This window comes from Canis lupus, chromosome 18 (assembly GCF_048164855.1).
Source record: "Canis lupus baileyi chromosome 18, mCanLup2.hap1, whole genome shotgun sequence".
Classification (NCBI taxonomy): Eukaryota; Metazoa; Chordata; class Mammalia; order Carnivora; family Canidae; genus Canis; species Canis lupus.
Genome location: NC_132855.1, coordinates 10,882,492 through 10,906,940, shown reverse-complemented (window position 1 = coordinate 10,906,940; position 24,449 = coordinate 10,882,492). Strand labels below are relative to the sequence as shown.

Here is a 24,449-nt window from a genome sequence, read left to right as displayed (position 1 = left end):
GTTTTTTTTTTAAAAAAAGCTACATATTTAAACATATTTAAACCAAAGTACTATGAATTGAAAATAAAAGAGTTGGCAAAGAGTTTCTAGGCACATTCAAGCAGGAAAATGGCAGAAGTTGAAGCATTAATACCAGGTAAATGGTTTTCAGGGTTAATAAAACTAAACAGAATAAAAGGATACAAAAATTATGGGAAAAAAACATATGAAGACATAGCTATTTGAATCCTGTAGGCCACAAATAATTTAGCAAGAAAATATCAGGGCAAAACCTCATAGAAATACAAGGAGAGGGATGCTTGGGTGGCTCAGCAGCTGAGCGGCTGCCTTCAGCCCAGGGCGTGATCCCGGATCCTGGGTCCTGGGGTTGAGCCCCACATCGGGCTTCCTGCAAGGCTTCTACATCTGCCTGCGTCTCTGCCTCTCTCTCTCTGTGTCTCTCAAGAAAAAATAAATAAAATCTTTAAAAAAAAAAAAGGAAATACATGGAGAACTTGATAAAAATATATCTATAATATATATTTCCTTCAAATTTGGGCAAAATTAATAGAGATAAAATTAAGTGAAGGGATAGAGGAATTTAATAGTACAATGAATAAAGTTGATTTGCTAGATGTGTTTAGAACCACCTATTACTGAAAGAATGGAAATATATTTTTGTTATGTCCAAGGAACTGTTAAAAATTTATTAAATATATGGTAATCTTAATAATATTTTTATGCCTTAAACTTATAGGGTAATATATATCTATTAGCTCTCAGTAAAAGTGGAAAACTAAAATTTTAAAATTAGAAGTCTTCTAAAATATATATATAACCTATCATAATAAAAAGAAAAATAGATATCAACAGTAAAGAAAGGTGACTCAAATCCTTGAGTACTTGGAAATTAAGAAACACATGTAGATAATAAACTTTGGATTAAAAAGGAAATTGAAATGGAAATTGTAATTCCCTGGAAGCAATACAAAGGGCATCACTCCGAAACCTGTAAGGCACAGCAAAAGCTACTCTAAGCAGAAATTTTATAGCCATGAATACCTTTATTATTAAAGAGCAAAGGGGAAAACTAGATGAAATTTATATTCAAAGAACAGTGAAATGAACCAAAATATATTAGGAAATGAGAAATGATTAAGATGAAAGCTGAATCAAATGAAATACGAAAAACAAAAAATATTCGAAAGTTTTTACCTTGAAAATGAAATAGGGACACCTGGGTGGCTCAGCGATTTAGCGCCTGCCTGCGACCCAGGGCGTGATCCTGGAGACCCGGGATTGAGTCCCACATCGGGCTCCCGGTGCAAGGAGCCTGCTTCTCCCTCTGCCTGTGTCTCTGCCTCTCTCTTTCTCTCTCTCTTTGTCTCTTTCTCTCTCTATGTCTAATGAATAAATAAATAAAATCTAAAAAAAAAAAGTGAAATAAAACATAAATTTCTTTCATACTCAAATAAGAAAAAAAGAAACAGCACAAAAGTAGATAGTATCAGAAAAAGGAAAGAATAATCACAGGTACATATTATAAAATAAAACACTTGTAAGTGGACACTGGCATAACTCTATGGCAATACATACGAAAACCATAGGAATGGATATTTTTCTTTCTAGGTGACCCAAGAAGTGAAAATCAATAAAATACCAATTACCAAGGAAAGACCAACACCAGGATAAAACAAGTTCATAGCAGAACTTTCTTTAAGCTTTAATATCAGATGATTCTAATATTATTTTCATTATTCCAGGCAGCTGAAAAATGTGGGAAAGCATACAGTTAATTTTATGAATCAAATATACTTTAATGACAAAATCTGATACAGTAAAAAGGGAAAAAAATACAAACCAGCTTCACACTACAAAATTTTAAGCGAAAAATAAATTGATATATTCTAGTAACATATAAATAATACGCTATGACTAAATAAGATTTATTCCAAAAATGCAAAGGTATTTCAATATCTGGCAACCTATATAATCCATTATATTAACAAAGTAAATAATGAAAATGACACAATCCTATTATGCAGCCATAAAAGGAATGAAATCTTTCCATTTATGACAACATGGATGGACCTAGAAGGTATTACATTAAAAGAAATAAGTCATATGGAGAAAGACAAATACCATATGATTTCACTTACATGTGGAATTTAGAAAACAAAACAAATGAACAAACAAAAAGAAACCCAGATCATATTCTCTTAAATATGGAGAAAAAAGTGATGGTTGCCAGAGGGAAACAAGGTAGGAGACTGGGTTAAATGGGTAAAAGAGATTAAGAAGTATCAACTTCCAATCATAAAATAAGTGAGTCACAGAGATGCAAAATACAGCACAGAGAATATAGTCAATAATATTGTAAGAACATTGTATGGTGGCAGATGGTGGCTATACTTAATTGTGGTGAGCACTGAATGGTGTATAGAATTGTCAAATCACTATTTGGTACTTCTGAAAAATATTAATATAACATTGAATGTCAACTATTCTTCAATAATATAAATGAATGAATAAATAAATATTAAAACAATCATCATCAATAAATGGTGAAAATTAATTCAATGAAATTCAGTAGCCATTTAAAAAATATTGTACCATTTCAATTGGAATACAAATACGATTTTCTAAGAAAATTGGTCAAATAACTTATAATTTATATGAATTAAAATTGTGAAAAGTGTGCAAATGAACAATAAAGAAGGTATAACTTGATAGATTAATATCACGAAAACATCCTAGAGAGCCACTATAATCAAATTAAGACAATATCGGCTTAGGATTAGAGGTACAGAAAAGAGAATTCAGAAATAGGTATTATAACATGTATGTTTATTAAATGACAAGGATGTCACTTCAGTTTAGTGAAAATAAAAGATATTACATAATAGACACTGTTAGCATAATTGTCTAGTATGGACAATATGGAAATAAAGCTCTGTAAAATATAAAATTTAGAAAATACCCAAATTCTGCAAAAGCATATAGAAAATTCAATATATGTTGCAGAGATAAGAGAAAAACTTTTTAACCAAGACTAAAAATTGCCTGGGTGGCTCAGTTGGTTGAGCATCTAACTCCTGATTTTGGCTCAGGTCATGGTCTCAGGGTTATAAGATCGAGCCCCACATCTGGCTCCGTGCTTAGCAGGAAGTCTGCTTGAGATTCTATTCTCTCTCTCTTCCCTCTGCCCATCCTGCCACTTGCATGTGCTTGCAGCCTCTCTCACTCTCTCTAAAATGAGTAAACAAATCTCAAAAAAAAAAAAAAAAAAGACTGAAAATTCAGATTTTATGTGGGAAAAGAGGTACACATTTGATTACATCTTTTTTATGAAGTCATACATAGCACTTGTGTCAAGCAGTAGTCCAAGCACGTTCCCAGTGTGACTGAATTTCTTAACAACTATATTAGATAGTTGTTATTATCATCTCTGCTTTACAGATGGGAATATTAAGTTATAGGTCACACAGCTAGGAACTTTTGTAGCCAAAGAAATCATTAATAAGTCCATAGGCTAACAATAGATTTTGGGGAAATAGCTCGCAACACAAAGGACAAAGAGAGGATTATTATCTGTGTAGTACAAAGAGCTTGTACAAATTGCTAAGCGAACAATGTGAGGGGAAGCGAGCAGCCCAATTGGGCATAAAGGACGTAAATAGGCACTAAATAGGAAAACACATCCAAATGGTCAACAAATATAAGCAGAGACTCTTGAGCTTATTGGTAATTAAGGGACTTTCCATTTAAAGCAATAATGAAATATCAATTATACCTACACAAGTGTTAAATGTTAATAAGAACCATAACACCAGTTGCTGTAACTTGTTACTGTTTTGAACAATTTTTCCCCAGAGTTGAATTTTCTAGAAATCTGATCTCATATTTATTTACCGGTAATCAATTTCTACAAAGAGCTATAAATGGACACAATATTTCAATACAGAATCATTAGACAAGCACATCTAGTGTAGGCTTACACGGATTTGGGTACACTACCTGACAAATCAGTATAGGCAGTAACCCTTAACTCTTTATATCTTCTATCTTTAGTAAATATGTAACTCTGCGAGGTGCTACCTGGGCACTTACTGGGTACTTTCTCATTTAATCTTCCCCACAAACTTTTTAGGTGGGTAATGTTACAGTTCCCACTTTACTTATGTATACATATGAGGTTAGAGCTATTGGGGAACTTGCCCTATGTGTCACACAACTAAATGGCAACCTCAGGATTCAAACCCTACTCCACCTGACTTTATTTATTTTTATTTATATTTAATTAATTAACATATAGTGTATTATTAGTTCTAGAGGTAGATTCAGTGACTCATCACTGTAACTGTATATAATACCCAGTGCTCATTACATCAAGTGCCCTTCTTAATGCCCATCACCACTTACCCAGACCCCCAGACCTCTCCCATCTAGCAACCTTCAGTTTGTTTCCTATGGTTAAGAGTCTATTATGGTTTGTCTCCCTCTCTGATTTTGTCTCTTTTTATTTTTCTCTGCCTTCCTCTATGCTCCTGTTTTATTTCTTAAATTTCACATGTGAGTGAAATTATATAATTGTCTTTCTCTGATTCACTAATTGCACTTAGCATAACACCCTCTAGTTCCATCCATATTGTTGCAAATGGCAACATGTTTTGTTTTGTTTTGTTTTTGGATGCTTAAGTATTGCTCCATTGTGTGTACACACACACACACACACACACACACCACATCCGTTTATCCATTCTTTATCCATTCTTCTGTCAATGGATATCTGGGCTTTTCCAGAGTTTGGCTATTGTGGACATTGCTGCTGTGAACATTGGGGTGCATGTGCCCCTTTGGATCACTACATCTGTATCTTTGGGGTAAATACCTAGTAGTGCAATTGCTGGGTTGGGGGGTGGCTCTATTTTTAGTTTTTTGAGGAACCTGCATACTTTCCAGAGTGGCTGCACCAGTTTGCATTCCCACCAGCAATGTAAGAGCATTGCCCTTTCTCCACATCCTTACCAACATTTGTTGTTTCCTAACTTGTTAATTTTAGCCATTCTGACTGGTGTGAGATGATATCTCATTGTGATTTTGACATATTTCCCTGATGCCAAGTTATGTGAAGTATTTTATGTGTCTGTTGGCCATTTGTTTGTATGTCTCTTTTAGAGGAATATTTGTTCATGTCTTCTTCCCATTTCTTGACTGGATTATTTGTTCTTTGGTTGTTGAGTTGGTAAGGTCTTTATAGATTTTGTCTACCTGACTTTTAGATCTCAAGTTATACTTCTTGCCTGAAACAAACTGTCAAAGGTGAATATAATTTTTTAAAACACGTACACCTATACAAATCCATATTTTTTACTGTTATCGTTGTTTTGATCACATGCCTGCTGCCAAAAAATACTTGTTTACATAAATGAATAAAACCACTATCTTTAAAATAACCATTTCTACAGTTTCTATTATCACTAATAAAAGTATGCTTCATGTTCTTAGGAAGACTTCAAGATTATATAAAGAAAATAAATAGGACAAATGGCTATGACAATTTCTATATTTAGTAAAACTAGAGTATGTCTTTAAAGGTAACTAGAATTGACAAAATCTTGAGATTAACTAGACAAAAGTCAGAATGTTTGATTTGAATAAAAAACATGTATATAAAAATATACATAAAATCTACAGTCTGTTTGATTTGCTAGATTAAAGTATCCTGGGTGATCATTGCAGTTTTGAAAAGTGTGAATTTCCAAGCAATTCAAGAAGTAACATTTTTTAATTTGGTCTAGGTCATGTGCTTGTGTAAAATTTTCCTTTAGGTTAATGAAAAGAAATATAACAGCAAAGTGAATGAAGTGCTATGAGGGTGAGAGTGAGCAGAAGGGCTGGGCTGGAAGCAGCCTGCACAGATAAAGAATGCCCGAGTGGTGAAATAGTCACAGAGCAATTATTTAAGAAAGACATGTTTATTAGTTGTTTTTAAAATGCAGATCACATAATAATTTCGAACTGTCTCCAATAAAAGTGAAACTCCATAAAAATACATTTTAATTTCAAGATGCTGTGTGTTAAATAAATGCAGAAGTCACAAGGAAGAGCCCCAGGCTAAGTGTGAAAGTTACATCTGTAGAAATTAATTTACATGAAAGAACCACCGAGCCTCCTTTTGCAATGGCTTTGCCGCTACTAGAAAACACAACATAGCCCACATATTCATACAGAAAGTCAAGAATTCAGACAGGAGGCACTGACAGCTGCAATCATTTATTTTTCAAACTCCTGGTCATGCTATGGCATGCCTGCTAAATAATAAGGTAAGATGGTGAAAGGGAGGGAAAAAAAAAGAAAGTTGATGAAAGAAACAGCCAGAAGGCCTTTAACACCTTTTCACAAACCTACTGTTCAGATGTCCTTGAATTTTAAATCAGAATGTCAGTGGAAATTAATTTCTTGTCATTAAATTCTCAAAATAAATATTCCCTTTGGTGTTGCCACCTCTCCTAATAAATCCATACAAAGAGAATTTTAAAGTTTTAATTAATTGTAGAAAAGAAAGGGCTAATTTTGTGATGCATTTGTAAAAACAATGATGCTACCATGTGACTAGCTCAGGGCCCAGTCCTTTAGTTCAATTGAGAAGTTATTAACTGAGATCCTACTGTTTTTAGGGCTTTGGCAAATACCAAAGTTGTGTAAACTGTAGACCAAACTCTCAAATTGCTTGTTTTTGCCTTCATTCTTTTCCTTTGATATAAAATGACATTATCGGGGCAGCCCAGTGGCTCAGCAGTTTAGTCCTGCCTTCAGGCCAGGGCGTGATCCTGGAGACCCGGGATCGAGTCCCACGTCAGGCTCCCTGCATGGAGCCTGCTTCTCCCTCTGCCTGTGTCTCTGCCTCTCTCTCTCTCTCTCTCTCTCATTAATAAATAAAATATTTTTCTAAAAAAAAATGACATTATCGCAAAGGAATTGGCTCCTCAACTAAGGTCCTGACAACCATACATTTCTCTGTAGAGAGAGCTTCCTATAAAGGGAGGCAGGTTAACCCAGGAAGTCTTGGACTAACCCTGTCAAAAGAGGCACCTGGGTGGCTCAGTTGGTGAAGCGCCTTCGTCTGCCTTCGGCTCAGGTTATGACCCCAGGGTCCTGGGATGTGCCCCACATCAGGCTCCCAGCTCAGCAAGGAGTCTGTTTCTCCCTCTCCCTCCCCGCACACTTGTGCTTTCGCTCTCTTCTCTATCTCTCAAGTAAATAAATAAAATCTTCTTTTTTAAAAGAGCTTTTAAGTCCAAAGAGTCATAACTCTTTATCTCAGGAATATTTTTCTCAGGAGCATCTTATAAAAATTCTGATATCACATTACTTTTATTCTTCAGATTCATTTGGTGCTAGATGTAGTTCTATTTTTGTTGTTGTTGTTGTTTTTGTTGTTTGTTTTTGTTTGTTTCCCATGACTCAGAAACTCTGGTGGTATTAACACAGAACATACATAAAAATGTTTGTAAATATACATATACACATATATTTAGATATATATACACGCATAATTTGTTATATATGTCTTTTTATGTTCAAAGGCTTTCAATATTTATAAATTATTTTTCCTAGTATTTCACTATTCTTGTCTTGGGTTTCAGGTAATCTCCACCTGTTTTGAAATTCAAGTGATATATGCAGCAGAGTATCTGTGTAGGAGATATTCTAAGACCTTGCATATATGAGATTTTTGTTTGTGTTAAGTCATGCATAACAACTTGGCTGAATATAGTGCATTTTTTAAAAATAAAACTTATCTCTGCTTCCTTGTATTGTTTATCATTTCTTCTCTTCGTTGTGTAGTTGTTTAAACAGAGGTGATCTTCACTGCCTCCATCTTTTCTTGTTTGCCCCAGATCTGCTTTGCCTTTCACCCCTCTGTGGAATGTACAATATTAATCATCACAAATGATCTCTTTCTTTTTATTCAAGCATCATTATCCATGTATATTCATGGTTCTGATCTCCAGTTCTGTATCTTCATCTTCTTTTTTTCATAATCACGTCCCTTTGGATAATCCATTATGACCCTAAAGACAGCTTTTGTGATGCAAATTTCCTTGCCTCTCAAAACAAATATTCTTTTCTCAATTAATGACACAAACACTTTTCAATCACCCAGGATTAAAACCTGAATTATTCTGTTTCCCCCCCCCATTCCAAATCCTTTACCAAGATCAGCCAATTCTTTAAGATACATCCATTGAAAGCATTTCTTCTTTCCTTTCTGTTTCTTCCACATAGAGATGACACGCAGGCAGACTCTAATCACTTCTGGTACAGCTTGAAATAGTCCTGAGCTAGTTTTTTCTTTTTTTTTTTTTTTTATCTCTAGATTCCCTCTCCCTAATGCTAGTTCTTGTGTAACTGATCATAAATTTTTTTCCACCATAGTTTCTTTTGGAAAAACAAATTGCTATGATTTCTCATTTCATATGAAATAATGCAGTCAAAAATTTCTTAGCTGGGAGCACAAAGTTCTCCAGAATGAGGTTAACCTACCTTTCAAGTGGATCCTTCAATTCTTTCCTTTTTCCTGGCATGCAGAGTATATTCTTGTCACTTCAAAATGTCTTGGACACACTATATTTTAACCCATTTCTTATGCTGTTTTCCAAATCTGCTGAAGTTCTGAATGCGTTTGAAGTTTATTTACTTTTTTTAAAGATTTATCTATTTACTTGAGAGAGAGAAGCAGCATGTGCAAGTGGGGGAAGGGCAGAAGGAGAGACTCTTCAATCAGACTCCCCACTGGCAGTGGGGCTGAAGTGAGGCTCTACCTCAGGACCCATGAGATTGTGACCGGAGCCAAAACCAAGCTTTAGATACTTAACCTACTGAGCCACCCAGGTACCCTAAAGTTTATTCACTTTTAAGGCACAGTCTAACTTCTATATTGTTGTTAAGCTTTCTCTAAACATCTTATTTCATGGGGAAATATGCATAACCTGACATAGTATTATTGCATTGGTGTCTAATCATGCTGAAAATATTTTCTGTATGATTTTGTGTATGATTATACATATGTGTATAATGCATTGGTAATTCATTGCACTTATTACATTATTTATGATTAAAATATGATTTATTTTTTAAGATTTTATTTATTTATTCATGACAGAGAGAGAGAGAGAGAGAGGCAGAGACACAGGCAGAGGGAGAGGGAAAAAAGCAGGGTCCATGCAGGGAGCCTGACATGGGACTCGATCCCTCGTCTCCAGGATCACACCCCGGGCTGCAGGCGGCGCTAAACCGCTGCGCCACCAAGGCTGCCCTAAAATACGATTTAACCTCATAAATTAGTTTTAAGCTCTTTGAGGAAAGCACCTTATATAGCTCTAATGCTCATTAGAATAGAGCCTTATATACAGCTGATGCTCATTATATCCCTGCTAATGAATAGATGCTCTAAAATGCATAAAAAATGGAAACCATAAGCCATTAGACAGTAGAGTTGATGCATTTGAAAGAAAAACGATTCACTGAATGGCCCTTGAAGTTAATGCAAGAACACAGAAAAAAATTTTTCTTGAATTTCCATCAATATAAACCCTAATCTTATGGAAAATAATTCCACAGCAGAAAGCAGGGTTGTGTTTTATATCTAGCAAGAGGAAAATTTCCTGAATTCCTCCATGTGTGTTTGGAAGTAAATAAGGGATTTTTTTAATGCATTGATTCTAGCTATAAAGAAAACTGACTTAAATGTGAAACCGATGATTCTTAATTGACCTTGGCAGCACAGCTCTTTAGAGAGTGGCGTCTTTGAAGATTTCTGAGTGAGAATAACCATTATCATTTGAACTTCTGTCTCCAGAGTAATTTTGAAATTCCTATGTACATATACATACCTATACTGTGTGTATACTACAAAAATTTAGAATTAGAAGGAACCTCACATATCACGTAGCCCAATATATACAACATTGAAATATATAAGTACATTCCCTGCCGTGGAAAATTGAGCCTTATTTGCTTAACAGGTTATGTTTTAACAAAACTTTTCAGGGGCTTGAGTGGATCTGCTGGAGTGAACCCTGTCAAGTCACACATGAGTAAAGATAATATGCTTTGAATTTCCTTCTTCTAGGTGTGTCACTGACACAGAAATAAGTTGCTACATATTTTTAAGGCTTCCCACTCCATGGCACAGCATATAACATAGCTTCAATAAATATGTTCTATTACATAAGATTCTCAGATGAGTGCTGAATCCAGTTTTGTCCACTTTGTGACTGCAACATTACTTAGAGAAGATCTACCCAGTACAGAAAATTTTCTCTTGGGACACCTGGGTGGCTCAGCAGTTTAGCGCCTGCCTTTGGCTCAGGGCGTGATCCTGGAGACCCGGGATCGAGTCCCACATCGGGATCCCTGCATGGAGCCTGCTGCTCCCTCTGCCTGTGTCTCTGCCTTTGTCTCTCTCCCTCTCCCTCATAAATAAATAAATTCTTTAAAAAAATTTTTTTTCTGTAAAAATACTTGGAGAGCTTCCTTAATTGAGGCTTGTAAGTCAAGAACAAAACAAAATTTTGATAAAAAGAATGAAGTTTATATATATATATATATAATATGTATTGTTATGATATATTTAATATGTAATGTATTATGAAATAATGTAGTATATATTTTATACATATAATATATATAAATGGCTCCTAAATGATATGTAGTGAGAGAAATGTATGAATTTCGAATGCCTCCAGACTAATGGACTCTTGAAATGTTTTAAAGAACTAGTCTTCATTATAATCTGGTTCATATTTCTCCTCTGCTTCTGTGGGGATGCATACAGTGTAATATTCTGGTTTTCATTCTCTCACACAGACATACACATACACACGGCCTAACAGATTTTGCAGACAATTCCTTTTTTTTTTTTTTTTTTTTTAATGTACTTGTTCATTCTGAGTTCTAAAGCTTTATCAGGCTTTAGTATAGAGTACTTTCTTACTTCCATTTAGGAGCAAAATTCTGGCTGGCCTTTGCTTGGTTCAGTACTACTCTAGGATGATTTCTTTTCTATATTTAGGAAAATATAGAGTTCTCATTTTTTCTCATCTCAAGAGTTCTGTGTTATGATCAGCATTCTGCATTCTTCAACCTGTCTTGAGTCTTTTGTGGAGAAAGCTAACTTCCTGATGAAGATCTAAGTTAAAAATTGATCTCCTTTACTCCCAAGTCATTGGAAGAATAGTGGCTTCTGTGACCTGGGGAATGTCAGGAAGCATCCTCTCTGGCTGCAGGACTGCACTATTAGATGTAAAATTCAACCGTTGTTTTCCTAATGTCGCAAAAGCTACAGATGGATAATTGTTCAACTGTAGTCTTCTAAATTCTCCAATCTTTATTTTTAATAAGATTTATTTATTTATTTATTTATTTATTTATTTATTTATTTATTTATGAGAATGAGAGAAAGAGAGAGAGAGAAGAGGCAGAGAGAAAAGGAGAGAATCATCAAGCATCAATCATTGAGCTGCAGAACCACAGAGCCCAACGTGGGGCTTGATCCCAGGACCCAGAGACCATGACCTGAGCCAAAATCAAAAGCTGGATGTTTAACCAACTAAGCCACCCAGGATCCCCCATAAATTCTCCAGTCTTTAAAGTATTTTATAGCAAACATAGTGCTTTTAAGATGAGTTACATTCTTATGGGCCTTCAAACATTTTTATAGCCATCAGGTTATGAACTTAGGTTGTGTTGTATATAGAGAGAAATGGATAAAATTTTAACGTCATACAAACAAATGTCTGTTTAAGGGACCTCAAAAAGTCTAGTGTGGCCTTGGCTCCAGAGGACCTTGGAGATTATTGGGGAAGAATGATGTGAAATAGGAAAATTAAAAGCAAGGTATTAAATGCTACCAACTCAATCTAAACAAAGCAGTTGAAAGACAACAAAAGATAAAAACCACTATCTTTTCCTGATGGGAATGAAATTATGAAACTATTATCTGACCAGTTAGAGAACCCAGTCAGTTTATGCAAAATTAGCTATTTACAGTTTAAAGTTAGGAACTATAAACAAAAATTGTAGTGAACTCTTCATGAAACTTGTGACTTGAGAGTGTTAGAAATGTGTGCTGGATGGTCAATTTGAGTAGAAGCTGCCAGCGGGGTTCCTACTGTGTGAATGGAATAAACTCTGTCAAAATGACTTGTGTAAATTTAGGAGCCAGCTGAGGATATAGTCTTTGTAAAGTATTTTTTATACAAATTCAGTCTATATTTCTCTATACCTTTTATCTTTTACCGATTTTAATTTCCATGTACTTGCAGGTTAAAAGCCTGTAATTCTCCCTTTGTTCTGGAAAGCTTAATTCTCTGTAATATATGAGCTACTTCTAACAGCAGTAGTCAGAGGAAAACAAAAGCGTGGATGCTAAAATGGTAGAACTGGAAGAGGAGAATGAAGAGGGAATGTTGGAGAAGAAAAAAAAAAAGACAAAAAATGACAGTGCTTTGTGCTCTCCCCAGGGTAAAAAAATGAAAGTATTCCATTAACATATACTTAAATAATATCACATTCCTATAGTGCATATTTAAATTTGGATTTGAAAAAAACTACCTACATCACAAGGTTTTGCATCATCTAAAAGAATATCTTAATTGGTCCATCTGGCATTTGAAATAATACTCTACTTATTATAAAGCAGGTGTTAGACATTTTTGAATATTCTATCCTTAATTAAGGCTTAAAGAAAGCAAGATTACATTTTCTATTTTAAAAGTAAAAAATCTAAAGTTACTGGACATGAATAACAAAATGTATGGAATCATATGGTTTTTTTAGGTTAGATAACTAATTATTAGACATTATTTCTTGAACTTTAATTTTAACCTACTTTTGCTTTAAATTTGAGACAGGTTTTAGATAAGAGTCAGTATTCAGTGATCATTTATTTTCATATTTTATTTATCCTAATTGAGAAAATTAAGTATGCTCTTCGGTATGATGTAATTCCATAAGCACTTTTGAAAAGAGAGTTCATGATAGATTTGACTCTAGTTTTAGGCATGTTTTCCAAAGACAATGGATCTATCGTTTGATACTTCAAAGCAAAAATGCATTAAAATTTATTAATAAATAGATGCTTTTTAGAAGATTCTCTTGGGATTCTTTCAGCTTAGATTCTGCTGCAATTTGCTAGGATTTTGACAAGAATTTAGTGATCATTTAGAGAGTCTATTCTATCCCTATAAAAATAAAATCACCTTGGTTTGAACCTTTCTTATGTCATACACGGAGAAGATCATAAGGACTGAGAAAGATGATAATACTATCTGGGTATACAAGAGGTTAAACAGCAACATGTAAAGAGTGTGAATCAAATTTAGGAAGAAAGCTTTGTTGGATGTCTCTAGGGTTATTTTTAGCAAACTGTATTCAAAGCATCTATTAATGTTTAAATAAATGGAATACAGCAAGGACCCAGTTCCTATGTTGAAGAACATTTTAAAGCACTCCTACTCTACTTGTGTGCATGAATTATCTCTACAAATTGGCTCTGGAAGTGACAACAAGCATCAAAATAAAGCAGACATTAAGCAAAATTCTATGCAAGGAGATAGGCACACTAAATGACATGGACGTGGTTTCTATTCTCTAGAATCTTATAATTATAAAAAGGAACTGGAAGCTCTCATCAGTGTTTTTGGATGTCAGAGTAAAAATGAAAATATTAGTACTCTGAGAAATAAAATAAACCGTGTATCAAATTTATATGTAATATAGAAATGGCATTGTTAATTTAGACTGTATAATACAATTGAGAGTTGAAACAGTTTTGATAGGCTTCCAAAATCTAATAAAGACTGTAGACTCTAAGTAATGACAGCAAAAATATGGCATTAGGAAAGAAGTGGTTCAAAAGAAGATTATAGGAATAATATCAGAGGGGTTTAAATCAGTTAAACTAGTTTCTAAGAATTAAATGAATATTTGTTGTTAAGTAAAGCACCTTAAAATACACAAATGAAAGTGCACTAATCTCGTCTTTAAGGAATCTACCTAACATAAATGATTTATGTGCACTGATATTCATAAATAAAATACACAGTATTTGTCGTGTGATTGAATGAACTAAAATTTAACTAGTGAATAAATAGAGACCCATGACAAAATTAATTCTACATTGGGAGAATTTTCACAGAAAGTTAACTTTTCAAAAAGATTTGTGTATTAGAGAGAGTATGTGAGCCAGGGGGCGGGGAGCTTAGGGGGAGAGAGAGAGAGAGAGAGAGAGAATCTCAAGCAGACTCCCGCTGAGCATGGAGCCTGACACAGAGCTTGACATGATTACCATGAGATCGTGACTTGAGCAGAAATCAAGAGTTGGACGCTTAGCTGACTGAGCCACCCAGGTGCCCCAGAAAGTTAGCTTTAAGATTAAACTTAAAAGAAAAAAAAATAGTATTTCAAAAACTAGGTATAGAAGAATGCTCCAGACCAGCTCTGTCTAATAGAACTTTCTGTGAGGATAGAGATATTTCATATCTGTACTGTCTATTATGGTAGCTACATTATTGAAAACTTGAAATGTTTGACCCAAATTTTTAAACTTATTTAATTTTTATTAATTTAGATTTAATGTCTACCATGTTGAACAACACCACTCTAGGCAGAGAAAGCAGGATGAACAAAAGCACTGAAGGTTGAGAGAGTATGAGAACTTGCTTTGGAGGTGGCCATTTCTCTAGTCTGGCAGGAGTAAAGCTGGATGATAAAATAAAGGTAGGATTAAAAGTAAGATTTTGGAAGATTTTACCTATTAGGCCATATGGAACAGGCAATGAAAGCTTATGAGCATGTTGAGTCAAGTCCAACCCTGTGTTTTAGGAAGAAAACTGGTGGCAGTGTGAGTCAAACCAGAATGATCAAAAAAGTGGTTACTACTGGGGCACCTGGGTGGCTCACTCGGTTAGCACTGGCTCCTGGTTTCTGCTGGTGTCATGATCTTGGGGTCATGGGATTGAGCCCTGTCTTGGGCTTTGTCCTAGGCAGGGAGTTTACTTGGAATTCCCTGTCTCTCTCCCTCTGACCCTCCCCCTACACACCCTAAAATAAATAAATAAATCTTTTTAAAAAGTGATTACTATAAAAGTTTATGCAAGTGATTTTAAGGTATTAAGACAAAAGAAGAGAAGACAAAAGGACAGTTGCAAAAAAGACAATTCAGAGATATATCTATCATAATTGCCTTAATTTGTTTCCTCAAACTCAGGAGGAAACGTCTGAATAAATATTACAAGCCCAAGTGGCCAGGAGAGGGACCAGGGAAAAGATGGCAGCCGGTATTGGGAGTGTGACTAGGCCAGCTATCCATCCAGATGAGTAGCTGGAATTCATTCCTACAGGAAGTCTCTGGGCCTCAAAATGGTCTCAACAAAAGAGAAAGGGCACTGAGACATTTATACACACAATTCCCATCAATCTCTAGTTAAGGGTTATTTCCAAGGGATATTAATCCCCTAGGACTTCTGGCCTGTTGTACACTTGGATGGCATAGTTTTCCATATTTTCAGAAAAAGCAAAACAAAATAAAACAAAAGCACCTTAGGACTAGAGAGGCAGGTAATAGGATCTAGAAGCCCTCAAGAAAATATTGAAATGGCAGCATCCACAGTATGTAATCAAGACCCACTGTCTGTACAGATATGAATATCAAGCTGGGTATGCTACACATTTTATAAAATGTTAAAATATCTATAAACATAGTAACAGGTTTGCTTCTTAAAAACGAAGATAGAGGTATTCAAGTTTAAAAATCTAAGAACAATGAAAATACATTTATATTAGAAAATAAATATGTATGTAGAATACTAATACATATTTAGTCAAAAGAACACAGATGAGATAATAGACCATTCACAACTGAAGCAAATTGTGTCGGGGTTTTTTTTGGTTTTGCTTTGTTTTGTTTTGTTTTTTGAGCCAGTGGTTCTCAAAGTTTTCCATGGCTCTTTGGTGTCCTGCCAAGTTTTCACAGTGTGCCCCACTTTTGATAAGTATGTGAGGCTTACTAATGCTGTCATTGAATATATATTCTGTTATGACAATATCTGATGAGCTGAAAAGTGAGACAAAGCACACTGTGAAGCCAGACACTTGAAAATGTCTTTATTGGACTATGTGAGTACTCTGCTCCATTAACATAGGCAAGAATTTGGTTAGTAAAATAGAGATTTTAATTGAAACTCTGACCGATGTAAGACAAGCAAGCTTAAGAATTAAGCAATTGAAGATGTTTTCATAGACACCAGGAGTTACTCTTGTTTTGTAGTAACGACAGTATTTTAGTTATTCCTAACATGTTGTGGATCCCTTTATCACTTTTTCACCAGAACTGTAATATACTAAAGTGTACGAGTAAAAAAGCAAAACAAAAATACTTGGAGAAATGTAAGCTAATGTGGGGAATATGTATGTGTGTTGTACTGACATATCATTAAGTTGTGAATTTTTATGAATATTAATAACCATTAAAATATTTTATTGAGTATATGGTAAGTAAAGCAGAAATTTTCTTGGTTACTATTGATTTTTCCAACAGACACAGAAATGTTAGTAAGATACATTCATTGCCAATTAGTTGTGAAATGATGGTCAATACAGGACTTAAACCATCAAAAGTACACTTAAAACCAGGAGCATGCCTCTTGCAAGCAGTATATTTTCTAGTGAATCAAAGAAGTTATTTTACTAGAAGTTAGATAGTAAATGGATATTTAATTATAATTCATGAGTCATTATTGGTTATTAATACTAGTGCTCTGGTACTTTCTGTATAAGCTCTGCTTTAGGTGGATAATCTTCTGTTGATTATTAGGTACTCTATTTTTCTGTATAAATTTCTTCACAGTTCATTGGCTATTAATGCATGTTTCTGCCTTTAATATAGAACATTTAGAAAGTGTGCTTCAAAAATATCTCAAACTAAAAAAAAAAAAATCAAACTTACTGCATATCAATAATCACCAAAAGCTTCACTGGTCTAAATATTACATATCAAAGATTGTTTAAAGGGTATAATAAGTACATGTTGTCTGTCAGTCATTTATTTACCACATTCACATTTTTGCCATATCCAACAACCACCTTTGCTTAATATATTTCTGTAAAATGGCTCTATGTACTTATATGAATTTATTTTAAAAGGAAATATGTGTCACTACTGAAAATGGATCATGAAATTAATTTCCTAAAAAGAAGGTAATTTATAAAAAATAAAAAACACTATTACTACATTTAAAATTAAAATAAAAAATGAAATCAATTTTATATAAATAAAAACAAATTTATCCAAGCTATAAAATTAACTATCTGAAAAAAATGTACCTAAATGAGAAGAACATAATTATTTTTGACCAATCGATAATAAGAGAGATATTTTATTTAATATGCTTAGATTAAGAAAGAAATAATCTATTCAAAATGGGCTATTCTTGCCTTTTTTGTTATTATACAGTATTAAAAATCACATGTGTATGTTGTTGAATAAGAAAAAGATATTAACTTTCTTCTTTAATGCTTTTAGATGCTTAGAATTCCAGAAAAAAACTTACCCTTTCATTCAAAAAGCCATCTATAGTGATCTTCAAAATCTTTATTCTGTATGCATCAGGGTATTAGGAAATGTCAGCAAAGTAAGGGGAAACGTAGTTTACCTATTCAGCAGTACCATCCAGTTTGGGAATATACAAAGGAATTTTAGTACTACTTTTATCAGATATTGCAAGTCTCTTTTCAATGTTCAAAATATTTTTAATGAATTTTTTTGGTGAGTTATCCAGACAAGAAAATGATCCCAAGTCTCATAGTCAGGGCAGCCCGGGTGGCTCAGCGGTTTAGCGCCACCTTCAGCCCAGGGCCTGATCCTGGAGTCCTGGGACCGAGTCCTATGTCGGGCTCCCTGCATGGAGCCTGCTTCTCCCTCTGCCTGCGTCTCTGCCTCTCTCTCTCTCTCTCTCTCTTTCTCTCTCTCTGTCTCTCATGAATAAATAAAATCTTTAAAAAATATTCTCATAGTCAAATAAGCTCCTAAGGCAGATATTTTTTCCTCCCTTCATAGTCTTTCCTGTTCCTTCAGCAACTGATCTTCCCAGTGATTCCTGTGTATGATTATGCAATGAAGAACTTGTATTTCCAGGCCTCCTGTGCAGCTAGATTTGCTATTTTGACTGCTCTGAGCAGTGGAATCCATGTGGAAGAAAAGGTGCATTTAACTTCCAGAAAATGTACTTAAAGGGAGGAAAAATGTCCTTTTCCTGTATTTTTTCTCCTTCCTTCTGGCTGGAAGCAAATGTGATGGTTTGAGCTGGAGCAGCTCTCTGGGACCATGAGATGGAAACCATGATTCAAAAATTGAGAAGAACCAGAAGCTGAAGTTATTAAGCAAGGAAGCCAAAATCTGCACTGGATTTTCTTTTTCTCTTCCTTCCACCACCTCTTTCTTTCTTGCTTGCTTTTTTTTTTTTTTTTAAACTTTTATTTATTTGAGAGAGAGAGAGGAGAGAGGAAGAAAGCAGGAGAGCACAAGCATTGGAGAGGGAGAAGCAGGCTGCCCATCCATCAGAAAGCCCGATGTGGGGCTCGATCCCAGGACTCTGGGATCATGACCTGAGCCAATGGCAGCCATTTAACTGAGCCACCCAGATGCCCCCAACCACCCCTTTCAAACCTGAGCCAGAGCCAGTTGTCCACCGGCCTAGCATCACCTTCACTATGACCCTCAGTGACGCTGATGTGCAAAAGCAGATTAAGTGTATGATGGCTTTTTTTTTTTTTTTTTTTTTTAACAAGAAGTCAACAAGAAAGCCAATGAAATAGATATGAAAGCAGAGGAAGAGTTCAACATTGAGAAAGGCCATCTTGGGCAAACCCAAAGACTGAAGATTATGAAATACTATGAGAAGAAAGAAAAGCAACTTGAATAGCAAAAGAAAATTCGGCTGTCCAATTTGATGAATCAGGCAAAGCCCAAAATCCTCAGAGTGAGAGGTGACCTGATTACAAACCTACTAAATGGTGAAACAGAAGCTCTGCAAAGTGATAAAAGATACAACCAGGTACCAAGTGCTGCTGGATGAACTGGTCCTTCAGGGTTTGTACCAACTGTTGGAGTCCCAGGTGATTGTACCTTTCAGGACATAGGATTTCCTTCTGGTAAAGGCTACAGTGCCAAAAGTGATTCCTACGTAAAAAATTGCCACCAAAAAGATGTTGATGTCCAAACTGATCAAGAAGACTACTTGCCTTAGGAGGTAGTGGTGGAGTTGAGATTTATAATGGGGACCATAGAATAAAAGTTTCCATACTCTAGAAAGCCAGCCAGGTCTCAAACCCAGCAGATATTGCCAGAAGTACAGGGAGCCTTCTTTGGACTGGAAGGTGGAGAAAGGTGTTGATCCACTGCTCTACTGCTCTGATGTGGAAGTTTCTGGTATTTGAAGAGATGAGATGTCTGCGTGACTTCCTTTTCACTTCCCTAATACTCTGTATTTATCAGTGGATACCCTTCTATAGCTAATGCCTGTGGCCTAATTGTTAACAATGAGAGGAAGATGGGATCCCTGGGTGGTGCAGTGGTTGAGCACCTGCCTTCCGCTCAGAGCATGATCCTGGAATCCCGGGATCAAGTCCTACGTCGGGCTCCCTGCATGGAGCCTGCTTCTCTCTCTGCCTATGTCTCTGCCTCTCTCTCTCTCTCTCTCTCTCTCTCTCTCTGTGTGTGTGTGTGTGTGTGTGTGTCTTTCATGAATAAACAAATAAAATCTTTAAAAAAAAAACAATGAAAGGAAGTTTCACTTATATGATGAGGAAACCTCCTTCCAACTCATCGAAAAGTAGCAGAACTTCCATTTGGGGATCCCTGGGTGGCGCAGCGGTTTGGCGCCTGCCTTTGGCCCAGGGCGCGATCCTGGAGACCCAGGATCGAATCCCACATCAGGCTCTGGTGCATGGAGCCTGCTTCTCCCTCTGCCTGTGTCTCTGCCTCTTTCTCTCTCTCTCTCTGTGACTATCATAAATAAATAAAAATTTAAAAAAAATTTAAAAAAAAAAAAAGAACTTCCATTTGCTTATGTAGCATGATGGTAAAAGTAGCAAGTGATACTTGATACGTGAACTTCACCAAGTCTCTTCTCCTTCCCTGGTTTCAGCTCTCCAATCTAGAGGGTGATGTATATGGTGTTCTCTGACATAAGTTTCGGCCCCTTAAACTTGAAATGCATGAGAGGTATGCATTCCTTCCAGCAGTAGTAGCTTCACTGTTAACCTGTTTGGACCTAGAAGTGTTCCTCATCTGTAAATATGATTTAAAATCTATTCCATGAATGTGCTTAAAAACAAAAGGTTTACATGAAAAGAAAAAGGTGTGAAAAAGACTACACCTCTCATACCAGTAATTGTAGAGTACACATACCAATAACTTTCTGCCTGCATTTATGCATGAGAAAAGTAAGCATTTATTTTTAGCCAATCTTAATTTGATGTTTTTGTCACTAGAATTAAGTCAAACAATCGTAAGAGGAAAAACTTTCCTTCCATTTTGAAATCATTTCCCATACATAGTTGTGTACTCTGGATGTTAATATAAACTTGCCTTCGGAGGTAAAGTAGGATTTAATGAATGGCCACATTATATCTGTAATATGTACACATGTCACAGCCTATTCCTTTTATATGAGTGATTGTGTAGATTCCAGGTTTCATTGAAAAAATTATAAAGATCTTCTTACAACCCAAACAGATACACAAGAGCATTTCCCTAGAAACCCAAAGAGGTTCATTATGGGAAAAAAAAAAAAAAAACAGTTGTACATACTTATTACCCATATTTCTCAGAGCTGAGAAAAAAAAGTTAAAAATCAGGAGTCTTCCTTTTATTTTACTGTAATAGTTTTATTATATACCAAGTTATTTCTACTAACTCTTCATGCATACCTTACATCATAAAGATTTCTTGTATATACAATGAGTAGATTTTTATACATTCAGGTACAAGAGCTTAAATATTGAGACTCTTTGAAAGTAACAATGGCTTAACTATCAGCACTACTTGACCAAAAGGTATTCCTAGTTTAGACTATTAATTGTTGTGATCTTATCAGTACAATAAGTTACTGATATTCTGTATATAACCTAAATGTATTATAGCATAATTCAGAAAAAAATAGTGTTGAATAAGATAAAATAATTAAAATAATATTCTTGGAGTTCTATGGCCACAGGACTTTGTCTCAGTCTTTCTGTTTAGGGTCTAGCATGCTAACATTTTGCTCTGGCTCATTCTCTCTGATCAGATGCAATGACAAACAAGCTGGTCAGTGACTTCAAGCAGAGAGTTTAATTCCTGCTCATTCTACTGTCTATCACGTCTTTTCCACTTAGAACCAAGGACAACAGTGTAACCTTTATCCAGGATACTGCTGTTCTCTTGGTAGAGTGAAAGAGATGAATGGCAAACTATAGGCTGGTTCTTAAAACTTTGTTCAGAAGTGACAGACTACACAATTACTCACATTTTATTGACCAAAGCAATGCAGGTGAACAGACCTTGGGAAATATAATCCTCCCCAAAAGAATAGCATTATAAATACAGAAGAAGGTTTTTAAAAATCTAGCCTGTGATCTAATCACTCTGCTACCAAGGAGATACTTGGCTCACATCTCCTTGATAACATTATACCTGAATCTCTGGGTTAATAAGCTAATGATATTCGCTAGGAAGAAGTCTTTATCTAGGGAAGATTCTTAATGGGGTGCTCCTGGCTAAAGATGGCTTATAATTAAAAAAAAAATCTATGGATTTATGGGGTATGGCTCGCTGGAAAATGTCACACTAGCTGGTGGGAAATTGGAGATGTTTCATAAACATCAGGATACCCTGATATCCAAGGTAGTAACCCACATACCTCACTTAGAGATTGTGTCTATTCTTGGCCAAGAGTGAACATCCACCTTGGGAAAGAAAGAACCCAGGGGCTGCTCAGCACGACTTAGAAGTTTCTTCACTTTATCTGAGTCTCTTAATTATCTATATCCTTGAAATTATTAGTGGAACCTGATGTTGAGTATGATGTCTGACCCATTTGAGTTTGTTTTGACAAGTCAATCATCTGTGTTACTCAACAACTCATCTGGCCAAGCTTGATATCAGTGCAACAAAGGGAAAGCAAATATTTTTGAACACTAATGTAATCTACCATGCTCCTTATACTTACTGATATATTTAGATTTGTTGTTGGCTTTTTATTCTGTCTCATAAAATTCTCTTCTTTGTGTGTGTGTTTTCTCTTTGCTTTCTATTTGATCAGTATTTATTGCTGTTATACTCTTTATTGGTTTGGACTTTTTATTTTATTTCTGGGACTTACTGGCAACCAGTGATTATTTTTTACTGTCTTCATCATTTTACTTTTTTCAGATTGTCATATAGTTAGAATTATACAGTATTTAACCTTTTCAGACTGGCTACTTTCACTTAGTAATGTGCCTTTAAGATTCCTCCATGACTTTCTGTGGCTTGATAGCTCATTTCTTTTTAGTGCTGAATAATATTCCATTGTCTGGATGTACCACAGTTTATTTATATATTCACCTATTGAAGAACATCTGGGTTGCTTCTAAATTTTGACAATTGTAATTAAAGCTGCTATATACATTTGTGCGAATGCATGGACACATTTTCAACCAGTCTGGATACATACCAAGAAATGTAATTGTTTTTTCATATGGTAAGAGTACATATTTAGTTTTATGAGAAGCCACCAAACTGCCTTCCAAAGTAACTGTAACATTTTGCACTTCCACCAGCAATGAGTGAGAGTTTCCATGAGTTTCCATTGTTTCATATCCTCAGCAGCATTTATTATCATCATTGTTTTGGATTTTAGCTTTTCTAATAGGTGTATAGAGGTATCTCATTTTATTTTTTTAAACATTTTATTTATTTATTCATGAGAGACACAGAGAGAGGCAGAGACACAGGCAGAGGGAGAAGCAGGCTCCATGCAGGGAGCCCGACATAGGACTCGGTCCCAGGACTCCAGGATCAGGCCCTGGGCTGAAGGCAGCCCTAAACCGCTGAGCCACCCAGGGATCCCTGAGGTATCTTGTTTTAATTTGCAATTCCCTAATGACACAAGATGTTGAAGATTTTAAAATACACTTATTTACCTTCAGTATATGTTCTTTGGTGATAGAACTGTTCTGAATTTTTTGCCTACTTTTAAGTTGGATTTTTTGTTTTCTTATTGCTGAGTTTTAAGAGTTCTTTGTATATTTTGGATACTCATCCTTCTATCATATATGCATTTTGCACTGATTGTTCTCCTAGTATATGGCTTGTCTTGCAGTTCTCTTAACTATGTTTTTCACAGAGCAGGAGTTTTTGATCTAATAACATCCAACTTATTATTTTGTTTTCTTTCATGAATTGTGCTTATGCTCTTGTATCTAAAAAGTCATCATCAAAAAACTTAAGTTCACATAATAAAACTTATGTGAACATAAGTTTTCTCTTGTGTTATCTTCTAAGCAGTTTTATAGTTTTACAGTTTGCATTAGGTCCACGGTTCATTTTGAGTTAATTTTAGTTGAATGTGTAAGGTCTGTGTCTAGATTGATTGACTGACTGATTTTGCATAATTATCCAGTTGTTTCAGCACCAGTAGTTGAAAAGACTATTGTTTTAGTTACCTCAAGCTGCTATAATAAAATACCCTAGACTGGGTGGTCTAAATAACAGATTTTTACTTTTCAGTTTAAACAGATTTCATTTTATTAATAGATTAAATTTAAGCAACAGATTTTTAGTTGTTTTGTTTTCGTTTTTTAAAGATTTTATTTATTTACTCATGAGAGACACACAGAGAGAGAGAGAGACACAGGCAGAGGGAGAAGCAGGCTCCATGCAGGGAGCCCGACATGGGACTCGATCCTGGGACTCCAGGACCAGCCCTGGGCCAAAGGCAAGCACTAAACCACGGAGCCACCCCAGGATCCCTGTTTTTGTTTTGTTTTGTTTTTTCCTTATAGTTCTGGAGACTGGAAGTCCAAGTCAGGGAGTCAGAGTGGTGAGTTTCTGGTGAGATCTCTCCCCCTGGCTTTTCAGTGGCTAATCTATTATTGTATACTCACGTGACTTCTTCTGTATACACATGCAGAGAGAGAGAGAGCAAACTTTCCAGTGTTTCTTCTTATAAGGACACTAATCCCATAGAATCAGAGCTCTACCTTTATGATCTCATTTGATCTTTTTCTTAATCTTTTTTTTACTTTTTAAAATGTTTTATAATTTTAATTTTTAACTTAAAAATTGTTTTTTAGAGAGAGAGAAGGCATACAGGGAAGGAGGAGGGAGGGAGAGAAAGAGAGAATGAGAGAGAGAGAGAGAGAGACTCTCAAGCAGGCTT

The 24,449-nt window shown here is 35.3% G+C and overlaps 1 pseudogene; it reads left to right on the top strand.

Annotated features, from left to right (window-relative positions):
• Positions 1 to 18,756: 18,756 nt before the first annotated feature.
• LOC140608546 (V-type proton ATPase subunit E 1 pseudogene) lies at positions 18,757 to 19,354 on the top strand (annotated as a pseudogene).
• Positions 19,355 to 24,449: the final 5,095 nt, after the last annotated feature.